This window comes from Lates calcarifer, linkage group LG15, assembly GCF_001640805.2.
Source record: "Lates calcarifer isolate ASB-BC8 linkage group LG15, TLL_Latcal_v3, whole genome shotgun sequence".
NCBI classification, from domain to species: Eukaryota; Metazoa; Chordata; class Actinopteri; family Centropomidae; genus Lates; species Lates calcarifer.
In genome coordinates, this window is record NC_066847.1 from 27,012,760 (window position 1) to 27,037,858 (window position 25,099).

The window sequence follows — 25,099 nt, forward strand, 5'->3', positions numbered from 1 at the left end:
TTACTTTCATGAAGTGAAAGTGTGACATTGATCATTAGTAAAATGTTTAGACAGACATCATTATCCTGGCAGGGCATGAGCGATCGCACAGAACTAATAACAGATACACCATTTTGCAGTATATTTGAGACTCATTAAGCCCTGGAATGAAGAGTCAAGAATGTGAGAAGTGGTTAGTGAGGCCATTTAATTGATGTTAAATGGGAAAGTATTCAAATATGTTGTAGACATAGCTTCCAGTTAATATGCCGGAATCCCATACATACCCTTCTTTGTTTAACTTTGTAGGGCAAAAATTCCTGGGGCTTTCCCCAGCTTTCCTAACTCCAGGAGAGTTGACTGAGTTTTGGATTTGTGTAAATTTCCAGATTTGTTTTTCCTTTTTATCTGTCTTGTTACTGAACATTCTTTATGTATAATTTATACACTACACCAAATAATTTGATTTTGCTAAATTTTGACATGCTATTTGATCCTGTGTATTTTGTAAATCCATAAAAGGATCTTGGCCGTAATGACATATATCTTACATTTTACTCAAAGAGATGACTGAAAGACATATCTCTATGAGCCATCTATCTGACTAGCCTTGTTCTCTCATCTAACCATCACTTTGTGTTTTTGAAATGTATTTAAAACATATTTTTCTCTGTCAGCTTGACCACTCAATGACATTATCAGCATAATATAAGTAATTGTCGATAATGCTAGTGTGTTTTGTCCTTTGTTTGATTTGACAGGTACACTGTGTTAAATATCTAGATTGTTATCAATAAACAGTGAAATAGGGCGACAAAACAACGGAGCTTTATCTAATACATTATTTTTCGCCTTGAATGAGAAACATTTTTCTAGCATCTAATTTGGTATATCTGGCACCAATCAGGGCTAATTCAAGCAAACACAAATGGTTTTGTTTCCTAACATTTAAGATAAACTGCTCTTTGGTCTAGAAGGTCAGCCAGAATGTTCACAAAAATCTAAAAATCCTTGGCCTGGTGTTTTTCGTTGGGGTTGAGTCTTGTGTTATTGTGCGTTGCCAGTGACTTCTTTTTGAGTTTGCCTAATAAATTATGAGCACTTGCATTCCAAATCAAGATCATTTAGACCTCAGACAAAACAGAGCTGATCAGTTAAACACATTCCAGAGCCGATCGGTCTGATTTCCTACCACATGAGACACATCGGTTTGGATTAATACTAAGTGATGCATGCCGTGACTGCACATGTACTGTGCAGATGCGGTTTACACACATTTATCCCTCAGAGTATACCACATCTTCTCTTTTCTATTTGTACTGCAACAGAAACCTACATTACACAGTATGTAGTATACAACTGGAAACAATATCAGAACACAATCGCTGTTCTGTGATAGTTTTACCCAGCAAATCAGATGCAATCAGAGCAATGGAAATCATTCATCTTCAGGTAATAAAAATCTTTTTTTTTTTTTTTTTTTTAATTTTATTTTACAAATAATGACCATACCATGAATGGTAAGTGTTTCCATAGTTTTATTTATATTTGGGTACATTACTATGTTGTATACAAATTCATCCGCTGCCACACAATCCACACTGTGTCCAAATTGAGCAATGACCTAGAATGTTATAGTGTAAGATTATTCAAAACTATGGAAAACAAAATGTTTAAGCTGCAAATGACGTGTGCCTTTCAGCTCTACATTTGAGTCATACACAAACTGCAGATGTTTTCATAACCTTTGGATATGGACCAACAAAAGTTGAGGTCCTACTTCTGCTAGCTGCCCACAAGCCAAGAGTTTGGGCAGAATGAGAAGCAAGAGGTTTTCATAACCTTGTGTCCCCATCTTCCTTTGGTCGGACTGGTTGAACAAGTTTACAACCCTGGTATATGCTGTGCACTATAGGTTGGTGATGCCAGGCTGGGCTGTTGCTGTTATTTCTTCCACCAGACAGCACAGCTGTGCAAACACAGAGCCAAGTGGTATTTCCTTTAAAAATATTAACTTGGAGACTAAAGCAGAAGCCAATAATTAGTGCCATATCAAATAATTCAAATGATTACTCACATTTATGAGGTTTATTCTTAGAAAAGAGGGAAAGGGATTTAACCTTGTATTCATATAGGTTATGGTCAAGGGAGTTTTTACCCATCCAGCCTTTCTGTGTGCTGTGGACCTGTAGTGGGCTTATCGTATATCATATATATACACTGACCCCTAGTACTCACTGAGTTTGAACTGCTGTAAAAAAATGACTTCCAAGAACTACAGGATTTTGTGCAAGGAAAATGTAAATTGGAGCTCAACAGGTGGACCTGCTCTGTGGTAAAAATGGAGCAGTGTCAGATGGCAAAGCTAATGATTTATCAGTTGCCATAACTTTTATAGCCAAACTTTTTTTGGGTGGAAGTTGTTTTTTTTTTTTTAATATATTTGCAGAGAACAAGCAGCTGAAACAAGTTACCTCAGCCTAAAGCCAGGAGATATCAGAAAGGGCTCAGTGGAGTCATTAGTCTTTCATGTTGAATAGAGACATTTTATTGTGTAATGTGTTTAGGAGTTGTTTCTGATTAGGATGTCTCCTCGAAGCCTCACTGTGGAGGTATGCCCATCCAGTCTGAGTGGGAGGAAATCCCAGGACAAATCAGAATAGGGTGGAGGGATTGTATATTTCAGTTGGCCTGGGGATGCTTCAGAGTCCCCAGAGTAGCTTTAGGACATACTCTAGCTAAGAGCGATAGCTTCATGCTTAGTCTACTATCATCATGACTTTAAGCTGGATTTTTAAAAATGGATAGGAAAATAGAATAGGACTATTTTATTTCCACTTCTGCATCAATTTTCAATGAACTATGTGACATTGAGCTAAAAAGAATAATGGAGGTCTACTTTAATGTAGAACAAGTCAATGCAGAATCCTGGATCACACAGGTAAATCTGTCCAGTTCTAAACAAGACACTTTTAACTGTACAATATTATATTGTCTGAATATAAACAGTGCCTTCCAGACTTGTGATGCCATCATTTATTGTAAAACACCATGCAGTGCAGAGAATGAGGAGCAGAGTTCAGCAGATGAACATAATCAATCAGAGGGATAAACGCAGAGACAAGCTTAAATCCAGTTAGATGGGCTCCTCCATCTCTCAGCTAGCTAGCTGATAAGAGAGATGGGGGTGAGATGCTTATTATCATCAGCCACTCTGAAATGAACTCCCTGTTCAATCAGAGAAGCTGGAATTGGGATGTGAATACTGCTGATTTGATGTGGACGTATTAAGGTTTTAGCATTAACATGACGGCTAAAATGCTAGTAGCTACTGTACCAAGGGTTTAGTGGTGCTACAGCCATGTGCAGTATACATGTAATATATTAATGATCAACATTATATTAATATCCTTATGAATAAAGTCAGCTTCAGCTGGGTGGCTAATGGCAAAATGACACAAAGCTCCTGAAACTTCTGTCTTCTTATAAAGTCTGAGCTGAAGAAATAACTCAAGACGTTGGACATTCAAGCATTCTGTTGTTTATTCAGACAGAAAAGTTGTCTGCTGCTTGTTAACATTTTACATCCGTTACATCCTGCCGTTAAAGTAATCAGATGGCTTAACCAAAAGTAAGCAGCTCATGTGCTGCTTGCCGACTAAATGCACATTATCTGACAGATATTTGTTTACACCGGCTGTTAGACCAGTGAAGACAAAAGTTCAGCTTCCTCTGCCAAACAAGGATGAGCAGGCAGGTTATCTCCATTTCCATCAGGTTAGCCATCCATGGAGCCAGATAAATCTTCTATGCATCCCACGCTGGAGGAGGTCTGAGGCATGTCTGGTTTATGAACTGATAAAGGATTGTGTACATTGTTTACACTGAGAAAGAAGAGCATAGATGACAAAAACCTCTTTTGTAAATAATTAAAGCTCTGTATGTAAAACTGTGATTTATTGTTAGCAAGAAATGTTCTGCAGCCAAGTGTTGCTGAACTGAGTGAACTCACAGTAGAATAAAAGAAAAGAAGAATAATTACCACTGAATTACAGGGAAATGTGTATGAATTTATGTACCAAAAAAAATCAATTTTACATTTACATTTAGAACTCAGTAAAAGCATGGTATTGCTGCAGATAATCCTTGTAACCTTGTTACCTTGTTGTTTACCCTTGGATTAAGCATTGGGTCTTTCAGGCTGGGTCAACTCTGTCCCACATCTTCATCAATCATTCTGTGCTTCCATCCATCCATCCATTCATAGGCACTGGAAAAACACTCACACTCCTCAGGTTCTGGGGTTGCAGTCATATAACAACAACATGACGCTGCAGGAACAGACACATTCCTGACATTCCTCCAAATTTTTGTGTGTGTGAAAGTTTGTGTCAGGACAGGGGAGAGGATAAAAACAAGCAAAGAGGTTAGAAAGACCAACTGTCAAAGGAGAAAAGAATGAGGAGAGAGGAACTGGTATTTTAGAAATGTGGAAAAGAGAGAGGACCAGAGAAACTGCTTCATGTAGATGAGAGGACGGGTGGGTGAGAGGATGTAAGGATAGCAGAGAAGGGGTGAAAAAGGAAAAGGGAGGAGGAGGTGGAGAAATGTGAGAGGAGAGGTAGGACAGAGTTAAATCCTTGCAAACAAACAAAACTCCTCACACCTGTGGCATGAGACTGTGTGCGTGTGTGTGTGCGTGTATGTGTGTGCGGTCCTGTCTCTATTTTCATTATGAATTCACATGTGGAGCATGTGCACACAAAAATACATAAAATCAACATATAGTCTGTTTATTTCTTTCTTTGACACTCATCAAAGTAGTAGTGAAAAAAAACAAACTTCACCCCATATGAAACAAGGATATTCCCTGTGTGTTTGTGTATGTGGGCTACACAAGGGCTACACTGTATATACAGTATTCTGTATGTCAGACGTCACTTTCAACACTTCCTCATCATAATCACATCCCATGTCAGGATTTCTGTTTTTAGTCATCCATTTGAATGGCGACACCACATTTGTATGTGAAGACATGGATGCATGTGTGTGCAGTTACTTTCCACTCAATGCAAACAGCAACAGCTGGGAGTACGAGCCATATATTCCACCCTCTCCGCCTTTTTGCCTTCCAAGATGAAAGTTCAACAAACCAGCTGACAGTCAGAGCCGTAGACCCTTTGCACATTTTTGTGGATGATAGAGGGAACAAAATTATCAACAATTTAAAGAGAGTGTTGCTTTTTAAGTGCCAGAGTCAGAGTTCAGGCAGACCAAAAGTCATTAACTGCTTAATTAAGTGTAGGTGCAAATCCAGTGTCAGATGGATGTATATCTCACACAGTTATCACTGACTCTCATTTTTTCTTTGTAAACAAGCTTAAAGTACTCCTAAGAATTATTCATAAAATCTTTTTATTATAAGACTTTTTAACAATCTGAAAAACACTCTCACTTTTGCCCCAAAATGGGTGTATTTCACATACAAAAGTTTTTTCAAAGAATATTTTGGTAAGAGGTAGTGTTGCTTTTACTTTGCCAGTGATTGCAATTGCATGTGAAATTTAGCCAACGTTTTTGAAATAAGCAACAGATATTGGGTGAGGTATTTCTTGGCTATAATCTGTGGTCATTATCATTAAGATGCCTGTTTGTGAGCTGTAAATCCAAAACATATCAAAATACTGATCAATGGGCAGATATGGGGCATGCAGTCAGACCGATGAAAAGCAGCCAAACAATTGTGCGTGCATGTATGAGTAAAGTTGTGAGAGAGAACTATAAATCTTTGGCAGCAGTGAAAAACTGTTACAAAACAAGATGTTAAATCTGTTGGGGAAACCAATTTTTATCTCTTTGTGCACCTGTCAGACTTGCACAGAGGATTTGAGTGCACACAGGTGGTGTTGGTATCAAACCTGTTGATATTACAGTAATAGATGGTCAAAGCTTTGAGGGACCAGAAGCAGCTAAGAAAGTACTTCATTATATGTTCGATGTTCGCAATGAAGTTCTCAAAATGAGTTCATATTAATGTACAAGGTCACAAAGTAGCTGATAAAAGATGTGACAAGAGGCAGCTGATCTTCGAATCTGATGCACAGTCCTCAGGTAAAAATGGCAGCCATGTGGGAAGTGGACAGACGAGACGTCTTTATAACTAGTCCTGTGTAGGTAACCGCGGGGTATGACATAGTGTAGAGAAAGGGGAACATAGCTTCCCCCCCCGAATATCTTGACTGATGTGTAAACCTCAATGTGTTCCAGCCATGCAGAACAAGTCTGAGATGTCTTGATGTTTCCACTCTCAGGGAAATCCTATCCGTCTGTGTTTAAAGCATGTGTGTGCACATGTGCACAGTCCTGTCACGACCCTTTCTCTATAAATCTATGTTCATCCCAATTGCTCCTCTTCCTCTCTTCTCATTCGTCTCTTTCAACCAATCACTCTCCTATTTTAGTCCAGGGGATCCAGGAGAATAAAACCAATGTAATTATTTTTTACTGAAGCCACTATTTTTTTTCTTTCTTTTCAATCTGCAAACAAAACATGAAGTAAAAACAGATGTAGTGGTTTGTTTTAGAAATGCAAAGCAGCTCAAACCAACCCAAAAGAGTGGGTGTGATATCCCATGAGTCTTTGGGGCCACGCACATACTTTTGGCCAAACTCAGATACCAACACTCACCTTCAATTAAGCTCTCCAACTAAGTGCAGCTCTGCTGTAAACATGCTGTTTCTTTTTTCCCCAGATAAGACAAACACAAGGCAGGCTATTATGTGGTCCTTTCTGCCACTGAGGATTGTGTGTATCACTGTCGTTTTAGTTTACAGAATAAAGAAGCGAATAGAAGATTACAAAATGTAATAGCAGGGAAAAGAGATGGGTGTAGAACAAAAATAAGAGGAGTATCTATGCCATGTCAAAGCAATCAGCAGCAGCTGTCAGAGCCTTCAGTATCCAGCCAACCTCAGTTAGTGCCTGTCAACTAACTAACCCCTGGCTTGCTTAGGAAAACACACTGCATCCATGGCTATAGACGGTATTTATATCTCCTTGGCCTTCATGACATGTCTGTTGTTGCCAGTCAACTGGTGTGTCTCACAAAACTAAATCTAAATTAAGAAACCTCAATTTGGGAAAAGCAAAAAGTTACATTTTCAGTTTTTAATTGTTGATCACACATTAAAGTGAAGGTTTTCATTTTACAAATGTCCTTATTTTACATTTTTACACAGGCAAAATCAAGTTATTCAGATTTTGCGGCTCTAATCTCTTCCTACACAAGATACTGAGGGAGGAGAAAAAGGGAGGTGGGTAATTAATATGAACATTACTGGTATTTGAGCCCACTTCTTACTAATGTAACACATTTTTCTATCTCACTATACTTGTTAAATGGTAAATTATACAATATTTCCCTGTGTTCAAAAACCTTTCCTGTTTGCTCAACTCTTTTTTTGTTTTAAGTTACTAAGCATCATTTTTTGTTTGAGACAAACTGTGATAAAATAACCAAATGCTTCAAAGGATCAGTGTGTAGAATTTAGTGGCATCTAGCAGTGAGGATGTGGATTGCAACCGACTGAATACCCCACCTTCACCCCTCCCTTTCCTACAGTGGCCCTGAGGTAATCATGAATATCTTATACTATTTATGCCAATAGATCTTACACACTGATCCTTTAATTATGTTTTATGAATGCCTATTATTATCAATCAAAAAGTCTATATGTCTGTAAAAGTGATGAATTCTCAAATTGCAAAGCCTAAGATTTAGAAAGTAATACAATTTTAAATTCTAGTATCAGACAACTTTAAGAATCTAACAGTATCTTGCATGATGAAGAATGATGTTGAGTGGTGTTGAGCAAAAACACCTAAAAAAACCACGTCCCAACCTTGTTGTGAAAATAAAATAGCACCAATCAGCAAACTGTTACAGGAACACAACATAGACAGAGGACTTTGGTGGCGATGACAGTAATGTTTGGTGTTGTTGTCACACACTGTCAGAGATGTCTGAGTCATCCACCAAAGAAAAATAATTATTTACAAAGGCGTGCACCGCAGTGGGTCAACTTTTACTTACTAAGCACTTGAAGAGCCACTAGGGGGAAAACCTGTCATGGTCAGCGCTAAAATTACCTTTAGAAACAATAACTGATGTTTTACTCACTTTGCCACTGACAGCCATCGTGAAAATGAGTTATTTTATTGCCGTATTTTATTTTTTAGCCTATTTTTTAGCTTACATGTGTAATCTACCAGTCCAGATAGATAGATAGATTTTACATTTTGGAGCTGTATACTCATAGAAAGCCCTGCGATGGACTGGTGATCCATACAGGGTGTACCCCGCCTCTTGCCCAATGACAGCTGGGATAGGCTCCAGCCCCTCCACCCCCTGCGACCCTTAACAGATAAGCGGTGTAGATAATAGGTGGATGGATGGATCCTCATAGAAAATCTATCAGAAAAAGCAAAATCTCTATGTAAATATATAAATATAAAGCAAAACCTTGTTGAGCAAACTGTGGAGTTGGTATGAACAGCTTAACACAGCAACTGACTTTATTATCTTGGAAAGCACAGCATCAGACAACAGAGGAAAGGCTGTTTTTTGTGAAATGAAAGTAAGAATAGGAATCTAAGAAACAAAATGTGAGTTGTGAAACTAATGTAAGTCACATAAATGACCAATCATCTTCAAATCAGTTCACCTCAACATTAATGCAGCATGGATGAAGGCAACAGCAACTGTCACTGTGACCATAATATTGCAGATTTCCCTTGCTTTGCATGACACAACCCCGTGCCATGCTAAAACATGCTGAACAAATGGAAAAAAAGGACTAAGTGGATACCAACTGAGACATGTCGGTGCCTTTCCAAGCAACAGCCACACCAACCATTCAGACTTACAATTTAATTTAAAGAGCCCTTCTCTTTCTCTCGGTCTAAGATAAAGACTCCAGGATGACATGAAGAATTTAGGCCACTAACAAGACAGGAATGTGGGGAAGGAAACTATTTGCCTAACTGACATGGAAGACAATAAACCAGATGGAAATTCTACTGGACTTTGGACAGCAAACAAAAAAACATACACTCCTATTATATTTCTGTACTGATGAGCAATGAATGGAACTCAAGACAAAATTTCTCACTAAGACAGAAAATTTAAAAGATGACGCTCCAGCAACACAGAGGATTATGTAAATTAGTTATCCTTAACCTTACTATTGATCCATTTTACCTTGTAAATCTTATCTCATCACATCCAACAAGGTAATTCTTTTTCTTCAAGCTCATCACATCATATCTCTGTCACTGGATATACTGTTTATAGCTCATACTAAATGATTGAATGTTCAATAAACTTCAAAAACCCACATTCAGGCAACAAGATTTGGCTCATAAACCCTTTTCTATCAAAACTAAAGCCAAATAAAAAGACAGAAAGCAAGCAAGAACCATGTGCTTACAACTGAAATGTTTTGTTATCTGTCCAATTTCTACAGCTGTTTCCATATAGCGCAGATATCTGTTAAACTTAGTGAAAAATATAATAATTTGTCAATACATCATACCATAAAATATGAAAAGGCAAAATCCAAACATGGGTTTTTCAGAAGCAGCAAGTGTGGGTCTCCTGGCTGATCAATACTACAGCGAGCTGGACAGAGCGAGGAAGATGTCATCTGGATCCAATGAGCTGTGTAGAGAAAGTCTACTTGTTGAACTTGTTGAAGGGGCTCCCTGACAGAGTTACACAAACTCAGTTCTCTCTTTCTCCTGCTCTTTGTTCTCATGTCTTGGTTCTCTCCTTCATTTACCTTCTCATGCCTTTCGTTCTCGGGTTCTTTCAGTTCTCTTGTCCTCATGTTCTTGCTCCCTCTCTTTCCTCCGTTTTCTGTTTCAGTCTTTCACTTAGCAGGAGAAATATGGTTCTAATCAGACACTTTGCTGAGCCAGTCTTTCTTGGCCAGACACTCTTGAAAACACCTCATTTTTTTTCTGAACTGCTTTTCAAACCTTGTCTTTGCATATCAGGACTGCACTGTGATTTTTAATTGTAGATAGTTTTGCTGTATTTCCCTGCCAGGGCGCTGGCCATGTCCTTGAAGAAAACATTTGCCCTTCACTTACCCCAAATATTTTTTTTTTATCAGTGTTTGTATTTCTCTTTGTGGCCAGTGAACACAGCAACCTGCTCTCATCAGTTCTCATTTTGGAGGAATGAGTAATAAAATTTAATTATTTCAGGTATCCTTCCCATAAAGATAAAGCTGGCAATAGTCTATATTTTTCTTCTCTTGTCAAATAATCGCATGGAAAGACCAAAACCAACAATGAACTGACTGTACTAACAATACCTATTGGTAGTAAACCTGCAATAGCTTATTCATGCAGTATAAACATCAGTGAACCACACTGGGTCACATAATCTTTCATAGTTTAGTTTATTTTCTCAAATTGTTGCTGGAAATATTCATTGTAAATATATATAAATATTCACTATCGAATGTGTATCACTCCACAGCTAAAAATAGTACCCAAAGAAAGGGAATTACGGAGGCCTTTTTGAAAATAAAACAATATCTGTGGTATTTGTGACCCAGGCTTGTCGCTGAGTGCAACAGCCAGAGTAGGGGAATCAGACAGTATTCAGATGCAGTGTTTTCATGGATTTGATTTTTGAAAAAATCATCCTATAGGCTAATCTATATTACACATATAATGGTAAGACCAACTTCAGTAAAATATGAAATCTAGCTCCAGAATGATTAAAAATATAGGGCACAGAATCACTGCAGAATTATCTATTCCCAAGCATATTTTATTAATGTTATTTCAAGAAGATGAACTTTGTATGTTTTGTCACAAGTTTCTCAAAATAGTTAATGGTTGGTAAAAATCAGTAGTTTTTTCCACTTCCTAAATGGAGAGGTAACAGTAGTCTGAGAACTACAATTTTAGCATTTTATGTAACTGGACTCCACATATTGGCCTGCACTTTAAAAGTTAAACCCTCTAAAAGGCCTAAGTTTCATTCCTTTGGTGTTGCTTGCACAAAGGGGAAAAAACAAAGCACAAAATGCAAAACATTCAATATCACAGCAATAAAAAAAAAATGACCAAAAAGCAAAGAAAGCAACACTGAGAGAACCAAAGTCACACATGAGATCTATTAGGACCAAAAAAAAAGAAAAAAAACGAAAAATGCTTTAACACTTGACATTTCTGCCGTTGCAGTTGTGAGCATGAACCACTGCTGGGGACAACATGATTTAATGCTTTTTATGGGCTGTCAGATGATTCTCATGGAGTTGCAGAGATCAGTTTGAGCTCTGTGAGGAATGAGAATGTGTGTTTTTATAACAGAGTGGGTTAGTGGTCGGGCTGGGACAAAGGGGATCAGCTGTATCATGTAAGGCTCTCCAAACAATAAAGTCACTGTTTTAATCTCGCTCCCCAAAATCCGTATGAGGAGGGCAGTCTCTCTCCTACCCCCACGTCTAAACACATAGTGTGCTCTGTCATCACCTCATCCACTACTGCGTAAACGCCGGTTTAATTGGAACAAAATTCCACCATGGGCAGCAATTTTCCCAAAGTCTTGAAAAAAAAAAGAGAGAAAGTTTGCTGACCAAACAAGTCAAAACAGGGAAAAACATCCAAATTCTCTGAATAATAAATCATCCAAAACGCCTCAGTACCTTCTCACTGTCAGTGTGGTCGAGAGTCAATTTATTGGTTGGTCCTCACTCAAACCCTGAAAATGCCCTGTTTGTTCCTGAGGCCTGGCATTCAACCCTGTGAATTTATTTTTCCTTCCCTCCCCTTTCCTTCCCTCTATTTCAGTAGAAAAACCTTCATATAAGAAAAATGATTTATTCTGCTGTTGGTCTGACATGTGTGAACTCAGAGTGACACAGAAAGGGAATGTGTCCTTGCATGTGTCAGATTTGGACCTTCAGACTCATATTAACAGAGGTTTTGTTATGGTCTGCTTCAGGTCATGGGTGAAGGTGGCTGCAGGGTGAGGGTGGCTGCCTCAAGGAAAAAAAACTGCTTTGTGTGTGTGTGTGTGTGTGTGTGTGTGTGTATACAAAAGGGAACTGGAGAGAGGCACATGGGAACCTCAGTCATGGTGAAAGAGCAAACTAATCTCCACTTTGGTTTGGTCTGATGAGGGCTTCATGTAAATATATTCACTGTAATCAATGACAGAGTTCCCTTGTGAATTCTACCTTCTGCATCCTCCATTCTCCCTTCTCCATGGCTGTCTGGGTCAGCCATAATGCTGTTTTTACCTGTTTTTCTTTCTGTGTCTGTCTGCTTGTCTTTTCCATCTGTCTGTTTGTCTGTCTGCGCAGGCCTCAGCACCCTTGTTCAGACCTAATCTGTCTGTCTGTCAGTGCCTGGTAATTGGAGCTGTTTAGGGGGTCATCCAGCCCAGGTGGGCGGGCTGGGGGGGAGTGTGTGTGTGTGTGTGTGTTTGTGTGTGTATTTTTTTCTAAGTGTGTGTTCATGTGTGCACCCAGGGAAAGGAATGCGTGTCAGACCAGGAACCCCTGCTTCCCACGGCTGTGCCACCCATGAGCCATGCATGACAGGCATACTGAAGGGCAGACGTCATAGTGAAGAATCTTACAGGTGCACTGGAGAACTTAATTCCATTGTTTGACTTCCTCTCTTCATAGCTGTCGTTGTTCATTTTATCTGCGACCAATTTTAACTTTGGCATTTTTGAAATCGTATTATTGAACATCTATAAAAAAAAATCTCTTTTTACTGTGGTCATACAGAAACACTACCAAAATGCATCCTGTGCAGGTTGAAGTGACTTTGATGCCTTTTGACCAAGATGAAGGCAATCACAAATTTTCCATCTCTCTTCTAGTCCAATACATCAATTTGTCACTCTTGATTAAAACTTTCAAAATGGATCAAGGGGCGTTACACTCAATAGGGCATGTTAGGTTTATCTTGACGGAAATTGGAGGGTTTTCACAGCATATTGACATTGTTTCAACGATTGTGAGCCTCCTTTGCTTGTTTTTGTCTAGAAAACCTGCGCTGTGTTGAAACTGCAGATGAAAAGACCTGATATCACTGTGCACGCATGTAGTTTCGGGAAAGTCTTTCCCAAGGATTGCATGCCTCAGTTGAATCTAATTATATTGATAGAGCACATACATATACTAGAGGGTGCACCAAGGAAGTAACACGCTCCTCAGAAACCATGTGGAAGATGCTGGAAATCAGCAACAGACTGCAGGAAAAAAAAGAAAAGAAAATGATTTCCATTGCCTGAAACAGGATCTATGGAACTGACTGTATTGTATTGCACTGTTAATGGCCATAAGGATACATACCTTTGTGTCTACAAAATCTGCATATTCAAGAGCTATTTCAGTCATTACTGCATGTCAAAGTGTTGAATCATAACATTCAGCTAGATGTGTGTTGAGTAGTGACAAATAGTCCCAATGAAATGATTGCTTATTTTTAAATACATACATTATTATTATTAGCAATATGTTTTAATTACTCTGTTTGAGACAGTATATTGTTCTTTTGCACCCTAAAGTCAAAGCTGCCAGAGGAAGTTCAAAATCTCGACTTTGATCTTCACTTCTCTGTTAAACAGACAACAAAATCTCTGTTGGTGTACACTCCTGTGTGACAGATACCCCTGGTGTTCAGAGGAGAAAGCCATGAGCTTTACAGAGCCAATTTGAGACAATGGTAGTTTGTTGCTCTGCTGTCTCTCTGTCCGTCTGTCTGTGCGAGCGAGGTCGAGCTGCAGGGTCAGGCGAAGCCACCCATACTCTGCTGGAAAGAAATGATCATTTATCACCTGGTGATTCACAGGGATAGGGTTACTGGAGCAAAGGGAGGAAAGCTCAAAGTGGCAGAGGGAGAGAGCAGGAGGAAGTGTTACAAAAATTATATGAGCAATCATAAGCAAACATTTCTTTAAAAGAAAGTTTTTTAAGTGTTTTGGACATGATCTGAGGTCTATATGAGAACAAGAAATATGAACAAATTAAGAAATGTATTTCTGATTATATCTCTCAAACATTCCAGTTGAGTTAGCTAACTTTGCACAGGTGCACTGGGACCAAACTGATGCAGGTGACAGATAACAAATTTCTTTGATATAATTCCAATTAATAAATATACTATGCTCTTAAATTTAAGGTCATTTTCAAGCAGAACCAAGCTACTGTGTACTGTAACACTTATCGAATTCAGCAATGTCAGTGAAAACATTTTAGAAAGCGTGACACTGTCATAATTTCCATAAAAGCCGTCATTTGGAATAAATGTGAGATCTGCAGTTCTACAGGCTGGAACACTTCAGAACCAGGAAATTCCACTAACTTCCACTTGTCTGAATTTCCAATTTATCTAGAGCTGTGCCTTGTAGCATGTTGGAGAGTTAGACTGTCAACACTCTTGATATAACAGGCGCAACACACCCAAGCCTCTGCTCGGAAGAGCTCACGGCAACAAAACAACTCTCTTGCAAAAACAGCCACTGCAAAAAGGTCAGAATGGAAATAGTGTTGGAGTGAGGCCAGTGCATTTATTTCAGCAGCAATGACAAGAGCTGTTAATTGGTAGCAGGTAACATCTGTTCATGGGGAAATTAGGATCAAACCTTAGACCTGCTTACTCATGTCCTCCGAGCTTCTTCCTTCTGTGTGTGCGTGTGTACTATTGTGTCGCAATTTGGAGTCGGAACATTGTGAATGTGAGTGTTTACATGTCAATTTGGAGTGGGCTTAAATGTGAGCCTGTGCCTGAGAGACAGAGAGAGGAAGAAACAGAAAGAGCATGTGTGCATCCATTCATTGAGTGATACAACTGTGTGTCTTACTCTCTCTCTCTCTCTGTGTGTGTGTGTGTGTTTTGGGTCGTCCTCTGAAGTACCCTGCTGACAGTAACCAAATCCCTGTCGATGTGTCTAGCCAACAGACAGATCAGTGAAGGCTGCCTGTCAGGTGCAGTGACCCTGGCCTCCCAGGCCCTTTAGCTGTGCATCCACCATGGAGACTGGAGGTCAATGACAGGGGTGGGGGATTAGAGACGGGAGCGGGAAAGGGAGTGGTGGGATTGCTAGTGAAGATGAAAGAATGTTTTGCAAGGTGGGTAAGGTGGGCAAGAATGCTTGCCAGTACAGATCACTGGTTTGCACCCCCCAAATTCAAGTACTGATGTTATCTATAAATACTAAACAAGATAAAATGACCTTAGTCAGTCATCAAAACCAATATGCGTGTTTTACTGCTGCACCAGACCCTATACTCAACTCAAATGTGGTTAACTTGTGTATTTTGGTTGAATCACAGTCAAATCCATCAACTGAGGGAACATTTGCCACACTGCTGTATATCAACAAATCAAACAAACCTATTCAGTGCAGAGGGAATAGCACTTGCTCCCTCCAGTAGGGACTAGGGTTTAGTCTCCCCATACAACACTTTCATCTTGCCCATTCCCCATATTGAACATAACTGGCAGGATTTCTGGTGGGAACCCAGTCAGGGATCATGTTCTTGTCACTGCACTAGAAAGAAAAATGATTCCCCCCCCTTTTTTTTAATAGCCGAGCTTTGAAATAATGGCTGAAACCTGGCCATTTGCAGCGGGGGGAAAAACTGCAAAAACTGTTTCAGAACACAATGTGCCAGGAAAATCCATTGTTCTCAATGAAGCAGAAGCTACATTTAAGATGCTTCATATGTCTCTTTTCCTGGAGAATCTGAAGAAATTTACAGCCATGCTGCGTGGCTCTAGAGATAGTAATACTGATCTATTGGATGGTCCAGACAGATATATTTCAATGACCACTGCATGGATTGAAGGTTGAGCTTGAGATTGACATTTATGGTTTTGAGTGAAATGTCTAGACCACTGTTGGGTGGGTTACCATGAAATTTCCATCCATCCATTATCTATACCGCTTATCCTCAGAGGGTCATGGGGGCTGGAGCCAATCCCAGCTGAAACTGGGTAAGAGACAGGGTACACCTTAGACAGGTCACCAGTGTATCACAGGGCTGACATAAAGAGACAAACAACCATTCACTCTCACATTCTCACCCACAGGCAATTTATAGTCATAAGTTAACCTAACTTGCTTGTCTTTGGGCTGTGGGAGGAAGCTGGAGTACCTGGAGGGATCCTTCGCAGGCACAGGGAGAACATGCAAACTCCACACAAAAAAGACCTGGGTGAACCAGTGTTTCAATGTAAGGCAGCAGTGCTAACCACTGCACCATTGTTCCAACCCTACCATGAAATTTGGTACCAACATTATTGCGCCCCTCAAAATGAATTGTGATCATTTTGGTGATCACCTGATTTTTTATATAGTGTCATCATCAGGTCAGACGTTTAATTACAAAACAAACGAATGACATTCATATCGGCAAAATTGTGATCATGGTAAGTAGTATCTGATAAACATGAGCTTGTTAAAATTTTGAGCATGTAAGAATATGCTGATGTTAGCATTTAGCTCAAAGCAGCTGTGTGTATAGGCTTCACAGAACAACTGGCACATCTGATTGTAATATCAGTCTTGTCAGGGGTTAAGGGGTAGCACTGAGGACAAGGTTGCAGAACAGTATGTGTGTGTCAAGTGGGGTACCGCCATCTAATTTGTGTATTTCATTTCTAAGAAATTGGCTTCTCATTGGGCACATTTATTTATCGGATATAGTGACAATACTTGGTTTAGTTACGGATGTGGGTTGCATAATACAGTATGTTACCCTCCACTGCAAAAGTCAGCAGACATTACAGCTTATTTAGACATTTCCTAATCAGGACAATCCTTCGAATGCTCAGATCCTATTTCTAAATCTTTGTCTAAACCCCTTTTCTCTGATTGTTCTCTCTCCCCTGGCTTCCTTTCTTTCCCTGTTTCTCAATCCATCTGTTTTGTAATGAGATCTCTGCATCGTTATGAGTTATAGAAAACAGTTGTAGTGGCTTCCCAGCTATGTGACTGTTTATCTTCTCTGTACACCACAGTGGGACCATGTTATTGGGATAACAGACTATCAGCACAATAGACTTGACTACACTTTCACATTTCCTCTAAGTCAAATCCACAATCAGGCAGGTCCAGCTCAGTTGAATAAACGTCATAGAGAAATGTCACATAGGTAAAAAAAAAAATGAATGTGATTTCTGCTTTTGATCCAAATATGAAACATTCACTGAATCTGGTGAAGTTAATGTTGTTTTACCATGAAGGCTGAAGGATGATTGATTTAACAGTATGCCCCCTAAGAGTTAAGTTTGGTTCAGCTCAATAAGACTGAATGGTCTGAGTGGAAATTTACAGTATTTTAGTTGAGCTGAAATTAATACTCACCATGTCTAATTTGATACACATAGTAGAATGGGTAGTATGTAATATATTTCTTTAGTGATTCAGATTTTTGTCACTATTTGTACAAGTCTCATTGAAATCAATTCTGATTGATGAACCCAAATGGAAACATCCATTTTGTGGTTTATAAGAATTTTCACATGGACTGTCCCACTTTAAAATATGCCCAAAATGACTGATTTACATTCTTCATGGTACAAAGTAATGGAAGGAGAATTATGTTTGTTGGCTTACTCATTGTGTTACAAGTATCTCATTGTGTTTTTTTCAACCACGGGGGGGGGGGATGCCCATTCGGCTAATCTGTTTGCTTGCCAAGAGATTCTCAGCTGCATGTGTTCCACAGTATCACTTGCTCTTTTTAAATACTTGACTGATGTTTGAATAGTGATGGTTTGAATAAAGTTTAACTGATGGATTGGTTGGGTACATATGTGCACATGTGTCCATTCCACATTATAGACTGGAATTCCTGTCCCACATAATAATGATAACAGTGTGTCTGAAGAATATGTTTCCTGATCCAACCATATTCTTCTTGATCATTCAGTAACTTTGAGGATACTCTGGAATAGTGTGGGACCTTTCCTTTCTTCATGTCAGTGGTTGGGTCCAGGGTACCTGGAGATACACTTACCACCAGTTCTGTAATTTAGAGTTCTGTAGGGGTGTGGTTTTCCAAATCTATACTGTCCCACATTCACAAAGCCCAGTACAGGACCAGATCCATAACCCACAACATAAAAGCTCAAGACACCAGGTTACTGTAGGGTATACAGTGGCCCTTGGGAATATATTGAATACATTTTAAAAATCACAGTGATTCATGCTGATTGAAAAGGCAAAATTGTCAGTGGATTATGTTCTGTTGTGTTTTTGCCTTGTTAATACAGCTCATTGGCAGAGCCACTCACTCAGATCCCTCCAAAATCCTCTGTATTTTATGTACCACTAGCACATGTGGATGCCGTCATTAATTATTTAACTCTGACTGACATGCCACCAGGATTTAACAGTAATTGACCTTCTGTCCTTCTCTACATGCTGTTCCAATAAAATTCCAACTTCTCACAGAGAGATCATGGCTGGCATTTGAACTTTAGGCAGATCTCTAAACCCCATTTGGAGATTTGAAGTGACAAGACAATGTTTTTCTCATTAACTGTTAAAATCTATTCTAAAAAAATAAAAGACAAATCATTTTAATTTGCGCATTTGTTCCTTTTTTCTCTCCCATTCTTTTTCACTCACAGCCAGACCACATCTACTATTTTTTTATGTGTACCCATGAATTGAAATATACAGTTTTTACTCATTACAAACACTTTCTGCAGCATATACATCACACACTCTGGGTACCCAGTGTAAGAAGTATTGCACTGGTCATCACCATTGACCATTTGTAATCAAAGACCATGAATCACTGTGTACTCACAGACTGAAATATTAATCCCTTTATAGAAACTATTTAATCATCGTCAGTGTTACAAGAGGGCAGGTCTCTATCTATCTATGCACAGGGCAAAGACATGGTACATTGGGCAGGTAGCCAGTTTATCACAGGGCTAACACAGGCAGACAACTGTTGTTTCTACTGGAAATTTAGCATACGCTCCAGTAATTAATTTGATTGTCATGTCTTTGTTGTATGTGAGGAGAGTCTTCCTCTTAGCACCCAAATGAAAACTTGTTAAGTCCACATTGAAAAAGAAAAGGATCAGTTGTACAGTACTTCATGTGTTATGGCTTTTTGACATTGTGCTCCACCTGAACTCTCTCCAAAACACAATCAGACCAGACCTCCTCTGTGAAGAATCACAAGTGTCCCTCTGATGTGTTTGAGAGCCTGTCAGTTCCCTTAGCCACAGATCAGGCATATCCTGGCCCGGCCTGGCCCAGCTTGGCCCAGAACAGGGGCCACTTTATTGCAGCTCATCCATTTGGTTTATACCATATTAAGTTATGAAGTAGGCATGACAATAACAGGTATGTCTGACCCCCCCCCCCCCCCCCCCAAGTTTATATTGTTTCCTTTTGGGAATAGCAAGTCGTGGAGCAATTGTTTTGCCTTTGGGGACCAGCATAAAGCCTGGTTGGTAAGCTGGGGAAGTTTGTGTGCCCGTCTGTGCTTTTAAACCAAAGAGACCCCACATGAAAACACACCTGTGGCCTGAGAGAAAACCTCTTCTTTCCTGACCGCTGAACAATGAATTGCTGTGTGTACTAAATGTTGTTTTTCTAAAATGAATACTTCCTCGTGATTTCAACAGTTAAATGGAAAGTGAAAAATAGCAGGTTTATCAAAACATACCTTCATGCTACAGTATTCCATGACTTCCTCTTCATACCACACTGGACATCTCTTTAAACATCTGTCTTTACATATAAAGGTTTAATCCCGCCAGTGCAGAAGTGGTGGTGATGGTTATCATGTTTCTACAGTATAAACTGTGGAGCTGAGGCTGCAGATACGCCTGGGCAATATCTCACATCCACATCAGGTATAACCTTAAAGAACCGGGTACTGGGTTTTCACAATCTTTGTAAATGTTTTTAATGGCCCTGAAAACCTGATTTTCAATCAGCTTCTAACTAAGAACAATGGAAAATTTTCTGCCTTAATTGAAGCAGTTTTGGTTGTTTCACAAGAGAATTTCAGCGTATGTTGTTTCAACTGTGATTTTCCCACTGGTTTGAAGTGGATGGGGCTCAGTTGGAAAAAGCTGATGTCACATGTATCCATGCACATATACTAATCGGAGTTTAGCAGCATTTCAATTAAAGGTAGTGCTACACAGACACTGTTAATCAAATCAGATGCAGCACACCCTCCAAACAGTAATAAATAGATCACCTGAGTTTTTGATTTCTTCCTGAACTTTAACTAATGTTGCTTATTTAGTCATGAATAATGAAGCTTTGAAAACAAATTTCTCATAAAGCATGCTGAATGTTTAAAAAGCCGATGATAATATTTGTTTTTGAATTTTGTGCATGAAATAAATTTCAGGTCAAACTTACTGGTCTATTAATTTCAAATAATGCCAAATCTGTAGTTCGATGGTTTGACACATTGATATGGTGAGAAACAGGAGGAGATTGAAACCTAAGATTGAAAGTTGTTTTACTGTAACTTCTTCAAAAGGAAGGGTATTCAGCACCCAAAATCATCTCCATTAACCCAATCCAGTCGAAATAAATAATCAATGCATGTGCCTACTAAAAGAAGTGAGTCATGGGCTCCTGTGCAATTTACAATCAATGCCTTATTCATAGTTACTTTTTTATTGTATATTATATATTTCCCAATAATTTTAACCCTATAGGCACTTGTTTTACATGTATACTTACCTGATAAAAGGGAACCATAAGCTTGAGCAGATTTTGTGAATCATTTCATTGCTTTACATAACTTGTCTTTGATATTTCATCCAGTTGCACAATTGCAGCTTTGCCTTTAAGTCCACCCCCATTTAGCCTTCATCATACATCTTGTTCTTATACAAACATATTGTACCATATATAATATAGTATGTACATTTGTTTAATGAGTGAGTACACCAAATCAAACAAGAAATCATGGGCAGAAAAAGGAAAGGTCAAGTTTTCTCCACATGCGCGGAGGGACTGACCTCAATATATCAGTGTTGTAATTAAAGCTACATTTCATGTCTCAGTGGCTTTCCCCATAATATTTACACTTCTGTTGCTGCAGTTCAAGAGAATTCCCCCCTGTACGTGATACAGCAGGGAGGAGAATTCAAATAAACATCCACTCAGAGGTAACAGGTTTAAGATGTCGCAGTTAGACAGTCATCCATCTTGTGGTTGAGGTCTCTGTCACCTGCACTATGAGTGAGCAGGAGTGTGTGTGTGTGTGTGTGTGTATGTATGTATGTGTGTGTGTGCGTGGCAGTGGGTGTATGCACATACTCTAGACTTGGCGTGTGTGATTGTGTGGATACATCAGGAAAGTGGCCGCCCCTGACATCCCTCCAAAGATCAAACATAGAAATAATTAAGCCAACAGTAAATAAAGTGGGAATGAAACAATAAACAGTGAGCAGCACTGGGACAGATGTAGCAGACGAACATCAGGCCTCATTGTTTGATGTCTGATTTTACAAACTAGCTGTCAACAGTATATGTAAGACAAAGACAGTGCACTGAATACAAGCTGTAAATGTACTGCAGCTACTGAAGCTCTAGTATGAGTTAAGTGGGTGTTACCTTAATTCAAAACTTGGTTTACATGTGATTTCCAATTGTAATTCTTAATATACTTTTTGTGCACTGGCTGGTTGGAAGAAAAAAACATATTTTAAATGTACAGTGTCAGGGAGATGTTGTTTGGCAAGTGAATTTTATCACTTTATGTAAAGGAACATAACTCAAATTCATAGGTTTTCTACTTACTAACTTACTATGTCACTTCACAGCAAGAGGGTCTTTGGTTTAAACCCAACCCAGCTGTCTGGGTTCTCTCTGTGTGCTCCCTAAGTGCTTTGTGGGTTTCCTCTGAGTGATCCAGTTTCCTTCAACGCTCCAAAGACATGCAGGTCAGGTGAACTGGGAGGTGAAAATTATCCGTTGGTGTGAATGTCTCTGTCTGTCTCCATGTGTTGGCCCAACCTTATCACCAAAGAGGATTCTGCAAAACTCTGGGTAATGTTCAGCTGGAGAGATTTTCACATGTCTCTAGGCATGGCAACTATGCTATGGTTAAGGTTATGGAAACTGTGGTTAATGAAACCAAAGTGTGGCTAAGATATCTCACATGATAAATATTTAACCTGTGGTACCTGAAGCATCTCTGTTTTGAATTTTGCATTGAGTTTGGTGTACCTCCACAAAAAACTAAAAACAGACATTTCCCTCCTAGTCTCCCTGCAGGGCATTAAAAACTGGACAGGTCTGCAGGTTGAGGTTGTGAGTTGAGGAGTTCTGCCAACTCTTCATGTGCATCACATCACTTTGAATTATCACATCGATTAAAATGCTGCAGATCCACCAGGTTTGCCAGAGACTTTGCTCTGTATGACCTGCTTGCAGACAGGCAGAGTGCAGTAGAATAAACACAGGCAGTGTTTTACACAAGAGGATTTCTTGAATCATTTTCTATCTCACCCGTTTCTATTGATCTTTATATTTAACTCACATACCTCATCATATACCTGTATTTTATCTATCTCTCTTAAACTTTGTGAAATCTGTTCATCCTTGTGTGTCCACTTTCTCTCACTCTGTGATATTTACAGTGTAATGGGTGTCAGGATAACTTTGACAACTGATATGTTGTGAGTGAAAAGTGGAGGTAGCTACTTTTTGTTATTAACTGATAGTAACATATGCACATCAAAAACCTATAAAAAATATATACAAAAAACAAAATGCTAGACTGACAATACATAATAGTGTGCTGTAAAGGATAATTCATGATCCAGAGTTCAAACAGGACTTTCTCACAGCTAAGATGGGTCTTACACAAACACACACATGCTTCTACAAAAGGCGGTGGGTCCTCTGCACTGACCACGGATTGTGGTGATAATAGCAGCCACATGTTCCAGGACCTGTTTTACTGTAAATACACACACGCACACACATACACACACACACACATGCAGAGGGGCATGAGAACTAATGCAGAGCCATGTGCAGGCTTCCCGTGTTTTTCTCTATTGCTTTTTCTTGTACCCTTTCAGTTCCAATGTTCCTCACTGTCCTCATCCTTCTGCTTTGCATCCTTTGTTTTTATTGTTCCTCTATCTTCCTCTCCACGCCTCTATGTGTCTCAGCACTGATTTGTAACTCCCTTTGAGCAGTGTTTACTTGCATGGTTTTAGTTGCTACTTCTTGCATATGTATCACCAGAGACACCTGTGCCGAATGTTTAGAACTTATACTGGAAGACTGTGCAATGTACAGTGCAAGTTTAAGTGGGGGAGATGATGCAGAGGTTTAAATATACAATGGATATATATTTTCTTCAGTAGTGCTTGTTATAAATTGGAATGAAATCAGTCTCCTGACTCATACAATTCAAGATAATTGATGGCTATAGCTGTTGGCAAGATTTTCCTTAAATCTGTGATGACAGAGTGATGACAAGCATTCCCCCAGAATACCTGATTAACTGATAAATAAAAATTCTTCACAGTTCGTACATATATAGATCTATTATACAATCTACTGGCCTGACTGCAAATGGGCACAAATGGAAAAACAAAGAAGTCACATTGTCTGGCAAGTGTATGTAGGCTTTGGCTCAAAAAGCAGCTACAGTAGATGTGTATCCCACATGTTTTTACATTGCAATGAAGTCAAGATGCAAAGATTTGCAAGGTCAGTGCACACAATAATTCTTAACTTATGAGGAGAGAGATCCCTGTTCTTTGCCTTCAGTTTGTGAAGAAAGCACTGTAAGCAATCAGAGATGTGTTACTTCTACCAGTGACAGTCATCATCAGTGTAATGCCCTGCTAAAAGAAACTGATTATGAATGTGAAAAAAGTTCAGTGGCCAGATGGGATATTTAAGGATGGATATCTTCACTAAAAATTTGTAAATACACACATGCAATAAGGCTTTAAAGCATAGCTTTAGAGCTTATTTACAGAGTGGCCAGAGATACCCGACAGTCAACACCATAGCTGATGTGTGAGAAATACAACTGAAGCACAATTCACCCTGATCATGTGTGATCATGTACATCAGTCTAGTGTTGAAGTAATGCTATCAGCAGGTAAAATCCAAAGGTGAACTTTAATCTCTTTCTTTTGGGGGATTACTATTAACCCATTGTAAGGGCTGACATTTTTTTGAGTCTGTCTTATTACAATACCTGGCCTCATGTATATGGAAATAGTGATTTACACTACAATTATTCCCCCTGTTCATATTGTCCCTCACGAAACTCCTTTCTATGTGATGTGAAGGAAGACCTAGTTCTGTGTAAAAATGTGTAAAAATGACACGCTGGCTGCTTCTCAGGCAGCTGTGAAGATATGGCAGTGTGTCTGGTTGAAGATCAATCAAGGATGTAAACTTGTAATTGATTCTAATAATTAATAGTGCAGAAATTATTTTAGAACAAAATATATTGCCTAGACCGCTGCAGTGGCAGTGTCTAGCTATTTAACACATTGTTCTTTTAACAAATACAATTTGGATAACTTTTGGATAAATTCAAAAGTGTTAATAAAACAGTGTTGGAGGCAACTTCTTGCCAAATTTAAATTTAAATTTAATTTAAATTGGTCTTTTAACATTTAAACATGTGTTTGGTGCCTTTCTAACCTTTTTTATTGATTGAAAAACATGTCTAGTAAAATCAAAGTATGATATGTGCCTTATGTTTATACTTCAAATCCAATAAAACACCCTTAATCTGTGGTTCTCATTTGATATTAACTATATACCCACTGGCACCATTGATCTTCCCATCAATCCATTATCTACGGTATACCTGTCATCTCTGAAGCTTTTATTAGTAATAAAATTAAAATGCTCCTTGTTTTAGAAAGACTCAGAGTATAGACTGAGTATAGGAGGAAAAAATAGAGCATATGGGAGATGGTAACTTAAAACACAGTGGAGTATTGACATTCCTTCACCAATGACTGATGAGTCCATTTGTGATGAGGTGGAAAAAAAGCAACAAACTAAAAACCCTATCAAGACTTAAAAAACCCTGG